General features: G+C 42.8%; 1 long non-coding RNA gene across 1 annotated transcript; it reads left to right on the top strand.

Moving 5' to 3' along the window:
- Window positions 1-2352: 2352 nt before the first annotated feature.
- Window positions 2353-7914, top strand: LOC307229634. The gene is made up of 3 exons (XR_013844134.1): window positions 2353-2452; window positions 2918-3133; window positions 7544-7914. It is a non-coding gene; the product is annotated as an uncharacterized lncRNA (long non-coding RNA).
- The last annotated feature ends 21 nt before the right edge of the window (window positions 7915-7935 follow it).

Genomic DNA, 7935 nt, shown 5'->3' with positions numbered 1-7935 from the left:
ACTACATAATCAATGACAAGAACTGTTCAGTACTTACATAGCCCAACAAAAAATATTTTTTGGGAAACAAATTAAATGTAAAACCGATTAGGAAAGCAAAAATCAACTCAATAATAAAAGTTAAATAACTCGACTTTTTGCCATCCTCAGCGACGGAATTAAAGCGGCATGTTACGTAGCTACCATACAGACATGGAGAAAACGAGGAGCCTACTCTACTGGGCAGGTCTGCTGCGGCTGCTGGAGTTGACAGAGACGGTAGATGGCGTTTTCTCTAGAATATCGCACTTCCAGTAAAACCATGGAGTGATATAAAAGCTGTTTTTTCTATTTATAAATTGCATGGAGGCTGTTTGGTGTTTGGAGGATTTAGACGAGGTGGTCTCGCATGGCACGGTTGGTCCAGTGATAGAGTTGCAGCTCCAGCTTATTAGTTGTATATAAATTATTATATATAATAGCAGACACAAAAGAATTTAGTTTATTATATTGTATTACAGTCTTTGTACGTCGCCATAGCAACATATCGGCACACTTGTTTTGTTTTGCAATCATACCTCCTCCTTGCTCCCCCCGTGCCTTTACCCTGTTCCCGTGTCCCCATCACGCACGGTGCTTGTTTCGTTCCACAAGGAAACAGAGTAAATAAAAATAACCTACATATAAAGTAAAAGCACACTGCTTGTTGGTACCGTCGGAACACGGTTGCGCCGGCACCCTCGTCAGAGAGGGACACAGGTGCGCAATTTGGCGGCCGCCTATGTCACATATACTATAGGAAGGACCGGCCCTGCCAATACAACATTTAGTCAGCTCAAAATACGAGATGCAACAGATAAACATCGGCCACTGCCAAAGGTGAATGGATTCTTATTTGCGGATAGGCCGATGACAACAATGAGAACAAGGCGAATATCAACCGGTACATCAGTACAAATCGGTGCGTCCCTAGTTTTGTGGCAGCACAACACTCATTCTGACGCACATCTATCCTGTAGATGTGCACCTTCTTCTGTTGCCTTACACAGACCTGGATGGCTTGCTGCTCTGCTGAAAGGGGCAAGGAGCAGGAGGAGAGAAGACAAAGCTGTTCTCCTGGTCACTCTCCTCCTTCAGACACACCATGGCCTTCCTCTTGGCAGGACGTGATCCTTCCCCATCCACGCTCTTCTTCTCCACTCTGAATAAGAGACATTTTCATTGCAGTCATTATTTATGGTTGTAACACTGCTCTAAACACCACTCCATGGCCATTTCCTTTGAAAAAGAAACCACATTGCGTATTTAAGGTTTCGTCATTGAACTGAGGTCATGTTCATCTCGGAGTGCTGGAAGAGGAAAATTATTAAGAATCGCCCATTGCTGGTTAACAAACAAGTAGGCATATCATAAACGTATGACCTCTGAATACTAAACCCAAATATGTAGCACATTGCAGCTTCTGCTTTGGTGGCATATACAAAGAGAAGCAGTTCCATGCCTGTAATGCCATACTTACGACTTTCCAACACAGATATAACAAGGACTTGAATGCAGCATGATCTTAAACACGCGTTTCCGAGTTGTGACGTTTGTCTTAACCTGAGCTCTCATGTATGACCAAGAGAAATACTGACTTTATTCACCGGGCGACCTTGCTTTCTGCTTTCTTTGTTGCAAGTTAATTAATCATGCATAACATATGCAAGATCCTGGCATTTTCCACGATCCTGACTCACTGCACTTGAACGCAACGTCTTCATACACCTTGACACGTGAGAAAAAGGGAACTTCCGAGGGGCCCCCGAAGGCAGCGTTTACTTCGGAAAATGCGCATTCAAGGAAACTTAACAGTAAAACGACCCGATATCCAACTCGTGGAGGTCGAGGACCGAGGCATCTTTTCCGGCTCTTAATTAGATTTAGTTTAAGTTTTCTGCGGGCGACCATGACTTTTTTTTTTTTTTTTTTAAACTTAACTACTTGAATGCACCGATTATGTGAGAGAACACACAAGATAGGTCACAGAGAGCCCTCCCTCGTCTCGTTGAGGCGGCTTCAGTGGGTCGCTGCAGACGGCGTTGCCAGATCCGATTGAGAATTTACATTCCGACCACGGTCTACAAGTCGCCCAATCCACCAAAAGACAGCCCCGTGCTGGGAAACCGTTGACGGTGGGACTGAAAAGGTGTTCCCGACACGCACGGTGCTTCTTTTGTTTACTTCCAGAAAACAAACGAAGTTAAATACGATCCATCGTTTTTTGTTTTTGTTTTTGTTTTTTGTTTTTTTTGAGGAACGGGGGACGGGGACCCGGGACCCGGGAGCGATCGGTGGAGGGGGATAAGGGGGGTAAAGCCACTTTATATGGTTGTTTCTGCTTTGAATAGTGAATTTGGATGTCTGATTCACAAATAAGTATGAATCATCCTAAACAGGAACAGGACCTTGAGCCGTGACGCTCGTGTGGAAAGTAAAGAAACATTCACACAGGTTTTGTCATGGACCCATGGTGCTGTTGACTCATCGGAAATAAATTAATAAATGTGAATTACTTATCTCATTTGTATGTCCCCGAATGGGGTGTCAAAAAAGTGTACAATTATAATCATTGTGGAGCGGTGTTCAACTACAAACATAAGCTGATACGAGATTCAGAAATGAGACTAAAAACCGTGTTTTTAAGTTATAGTAGGCCTACGTTAAGTGCATGTGTTTAAACCTTTAATGAGCCCAAGATATGGAGTTTGCGAAAGTAATTCACATTCTAAAACATATAAACAAATAAATTTTTTTGTTCATAAATATCTATTTATATAGTTATACCCTTCCATGTGAATAAGGGGAGTACCGGCACAAATTTATTTCCACTTCAAGCGCTGACTACCTTTTTAATAACATTTTCTGTTGTGTTTTGATCTGCTATTGTCTTCCTCAGCCTCTTTTAGTGTCATGTGCACATGGGCGTGGTTTGTAGGGTCTGCAAGGCCCCAGCTGGATATACAGTACTGTGCTCGGGACGAACACGAGAGTGGCTGGCTGCAGACAAAATGGCGAACATCCGCAAGAGGCACGTCTGCAGGTTGACAGGAAATCACGTGACATCGGCAGCAGAAGTTGGTCTTCTTCATGTTCATATATCTCCCCCTGTAAAGTAAGCACACTTTTTAAAAACAAAATGCAAAGTTTATCCGTTAGAAATATATTTTAGAAGTCAACCGACTGATTGGCTCTCAATTCTTTTAAATGTTTTATGTAATGTTTAAATTAAATGTATTCATTAAACAATGTGAATAGCCACTGGAAGACCCTGCGAGCTACTAATGAAACAGTGACCCTTAGCACTTTTATTGCATCCTTTGTTGTCAAAATGAACCCAACTATTATGTAAAAATAAACACATATCTCTTATGTTTGGAGTCAAATTGACCCCAGCAATTTAAACCTACCAAAAATGACTAATTCAAAGTGTTACTCAAGTTTATACTTCAGAATATCAGCAAGCAACACATACAAGTTATTCAATGATGGGAAAAACAGTGCGTGTCTGGTATGGTCCTGCCAACGTCCAGGACAAGGCCAGACTCAACAGGTCATCAGAGCAGCAGAGAGGATCATGGGCTGTGACCTGTCCACCCTTCAGGACCTCTATACTTCCAGGTCAAGAAGAAGGGCAAAAAGCCATGATCAGTGACGCTTGCCGGGGAGAAATGATCCCCCTGGTAACCTGCATTGATGCCTTGATTCAGATGTCATGGCAGTGTGACAACTGACGTGCTGAAGGGACGATGTGTCACATGTGCACACTCACTATTTAAATGCCTATAACTCTTTACTGAAATAAGATATGAAATATATAGAAAATATATGTCTGAGACTTTGTTCGTTCATTTGGTATGCCTTTTTCTTTTTTTTTAACAATATGATGTATTGATCCCAAGATACATATGAGCGTGAAAACTGTGACAAGATGCCCCGGTCGCCCCCTACATGGAGAGAGCACTCGTCATGTACTGTACGTCCTTATCTAATGCTACTGCCACTCCCACCACCCAAAACGTGTCTTTTGAGTTCTCTCCCTCTCCCAACAATTCAATTACACTTTGACGGGTGATAATCTCCCTGTCCCTTCAGATTAACCCAATAACTGGTCAACAGCTGGTCAGCATTGGTCAACAGCTTATTGGTTATACAATCCTCCTCAAGTGCAGTGGCATTTTCCTGCCTCATCCTGAATGGCACACACTGGCAATGTTTTTACAGCTCCTATACATACTCGCAGAGCCCCAGCCTGTGTTTTGTCCAACTCACAAAGCGTTGCTTTTGATGCAGATCCATACACACGACTACCATCATCTATCCTGGATACCTACCAAGAGTGGTCCAAGAAAGGACAACCGGTGAACAGGCGACAGGGTCATGGGCGCACAAGACTCATTAATGCTCGCGGGAGCGAAGTCTAGCCCGTCTGGTCCTATCCCACAGAAGAACTACTGTATGAAAAATTGGTGAAAAAGTTAATGCTGCTATGATAGAAATGTGCCAGAACACACAGTACATCACAGCTTGCTGCGTTTGGGGCTACATGGCTGCAGACTGGTCAGTGGCCATGAAGACCCCTGTCCACCGCTGAAAGTGCCTACAATGGGCACATGAGTGTCATCACTGGACCATGGAGCAATGGAAGAAGGTGGCCTGGTCTGATGAATCACCTTTTCTTCTACATCGTGTGGATGGCCGGGGTGAGGGTCCGATCCGATGGAGCGTCTGTGGGATGTGCTGGAACAACAAGCCCGATCCATGGGGGCCCCACCTCACAACTTACAGGACTTAAAGGATCTGCTGCTAACGTCTTGGTGCCAGATACAACATAGCTGTTTTGGCATCACGAGGTTGTGTGTGTGTGTGCGTGTGCGTGTGCGTGTGTGTGTGTCAATGACACAATATCTGCTCCCCACTTCACCCTGCTTTGCACCTCATTATTATTATTATTATGTATAACTTTTTTACACTTATCAACTATACTGTACTTTATTATGTTCTCTCCATGTCAATCTAGAGTAAAAGATACCCCCAGGAAATGAAAGCTCTCAAGCTAGATTATGTCCTTATCATTTGAAATGCATGTTTTCTCTAATCTTTCCTTCCAGGTAAAGATACAACTTTTGTTTTCTCAACTGAAAGTCTAAACCCCCATTTTGCTTCCCATTGTCCAACTTCGTTAACTCCTTCCTGTGCCCTCGTAACATGTTCCTCGTTTCTTCCTACACAATACCCCGTTGTCCGCAAATTAAGACCTTCCTACATCTAACATTACATTTTTGAATACATTTTTAATCATAATGGAGAAGAGCACCAGACTTACCACACTTCCCTGAGGAGTACCATATTCCACTGAATATTTACATAATGATTGTGTATCTATTTTCATCTGGATAGTTGTGCCACTCAAAGTCCATGATCCAGTTGAAGATTGTTTCTCCAATTCCAATCAAATGCACTTTAATTAGAATCCCTTCTTTCCAAAGCATATCATCAGGTTTCTCTGCATGGTAGGACACTGCTACCACTGATTCTTTATTCGCTTGAGCTTTCCTCAACTCATTCTTCAGACATATGGCTGGGCAGGTCTGTTTCTAGCTTCTGGGGCCCTATGCAAAATGTTTTTTGGGGGCCTCTATTTTGTGAAACTGTTGGGGGGGGATTCCAAACCCTCTAAGGTGGTCCGGGGGCATGCATTTAACATTTAAATGCATCAGTCTGGTGAAGTTTTAGAGGAAAAGATGCCAGATCTGTGTAAAAACTCGTAACATCCGTTTTTTTCTCTCAAATTCAAATAAAACATCTCAAGTTGACCCCATCAATTTAAACTTGCAGGAAATGAAAATAAATGGGAAACACTGAGGGTCCCCTCCCTCAAGAAACTCCTGAACACTTACAGGATTTACAGAATCTGCATTATAACATCTCCCAAATGCACACAATTTTTTGCTGACCTGCAAATTATCCCAACCGAATCAGACGAACAAGTCGGAACGAATAAACAAATCTTTTCACTGACACGACTCGACAGGAACCGAATCCCACAAGAGTTTATTGTCGTCTATACTGTATCACAGTGGTCCTCAAATTTTTTTTGTAGTGTATCCCCATTAAGATCTTTTTTCAGCTGTGAATCCCCTTCACTGCCATTGGGAGGGGGAAAAAACCCATAATACTTATATATAATATTATTATTATAATATATAACAAATATTTTTTAACACTTTTTGTCTGAGTACCCCCTGGTGGTACAAGTACCCTATTTGAGAAACTCTGCTCTATCATGCAGTACATACAAATGCATATCCCCGTCTGGTTACTTTTGGAACCTGCTGCGTTGTACGTTAGAAGATTCTTTATTTATCGTCATTATCCATCCTGGCTTGTCCTTCCTCCGGGGGGCAGCCAGGAGCAGCTTTACGTCCGTCACCGTGGTTTCAGCTCAAACAAACGCCCGGGTATCTAAAAGGCCTTAGCCCTCTGATTCAGATTGGGGTCTGCCCTTCCACTCTTCATCATCTTTAATACTGTTCCCACCTCATCCTTGCTAATTTGCTGCACTTCTTGATCCACTATCCCCACATCCTCCACTCTTCTCTACCTCCCATTTTCTTCATTCATCAACTCCTCAAAGTTCTCCTTCCACCTTCTCAACACACTCTCCTCACTAGTCAGCACATTCCCATCATTATCCTTCATCACCCTAACCTGCTGTACATCCTTCCCAGCTTGGTCCCTTTGTCTTGCCGATCAGTTTAAGTCCTTTTCTCCTTCCTTACTGTCCAACCTCTCATACAACTCGTCGTATGCCTTGTCCTTTGCCACTTTTTTTCCCGCCTTGCGCCGCATCAGCTTGTACTCCTGTCGACTTTCTTCATCTCTCAGACTTTCTCCATTTCTCATTTCTTCTTCGCCAGTGTGTAGGTGTAGGTTATGAGAAAAATTGCATTTTAAGAAGAGACGACAAAGTGAGTTTTTTTTTTTTCAACTCATAGTTTGAGGAGATGTTACTGAGGTATGGCAAGCCATTTGGGTCCCGTAAAAGTTGTTAAGTGCTAGTGCAATGACCGATCTTCAACACTTGAGGCAATCAAGTCATCCAAACATAGAATCCTCAAAGACAACATTACATATATATGTACATGTTGGATACATAGGAAATTACAAGGATAGAACAAAATCCAAACAAAGTGTAGTAACAGTCATTTAAAATTGAAAGAATATTTATTTGATATACACACACATCATTCTTTAATGCGGTTTCTCAATGTAGGTACTTGAAGAGGATCCGGGGGGGGGGGGGGTCCCATGCAAAATTATTTCAGATTAAAAGAATGTGATTATATGTATCTTAAAGGCCTTAGCCCTCCGATTCAGATTGGGGTCCCAGAGATAAAATCTTAGCAAATGGGCCCTGTGACACTATTGTGTATGAAATTGAGGGTCCTTGGTGTGATAAAGGTTGAGGGTCACTGCTCGAATGTCAAATTCCAAGAGCCTGATTGTTCCTTGTGTTTGACAGGGGTCCTTACCTGGAGCACAGAGCCACTGGGACAGAAGGGCTGAAGCAGGAGTGGTTCACCAAATACTTCTCCTTCTGAAGAACCCCCCCCCCCCCTACACACACACACACTTACAAGGACATTGCCCCCTATCCAGGTCATTGCTTCTTCTTCACACCAGGGCTATATATCATCGACGATAGAATATGAGGTTTTGCTTGTTTTGCGACCGACTCCGGTTTTCCCCAACTCAAACATGTGCACATTGAAGAGGTTCGGCTTCTATAATCAGTACTTGAGCGTGAGCTACAAAACCAGAATGTCGCCTGGTGTAAGCAGAACACATGGCTGTATTTTCAGTTCCATCGAGTTGTTGATTGGTAAGCCACTTTGGAAGGACAAACAAAAAAGA

Source organism: Zeus faber (assembly GCF_960531495.2).
Source record: "Zeus faber genome assembly, chromosome: 4".
In the NCBI taxonomy this organism is placed as follows: Eukaryota; Metazoa; Chordata; class Actinopteri; order Zeiformes; family Zeidae; genus Zeus; species Zeus faber.
Note: the sequence above shows the minus strand (reverse complement) of the source record. Positions and strands in the feature narration are given on the sequence as shown.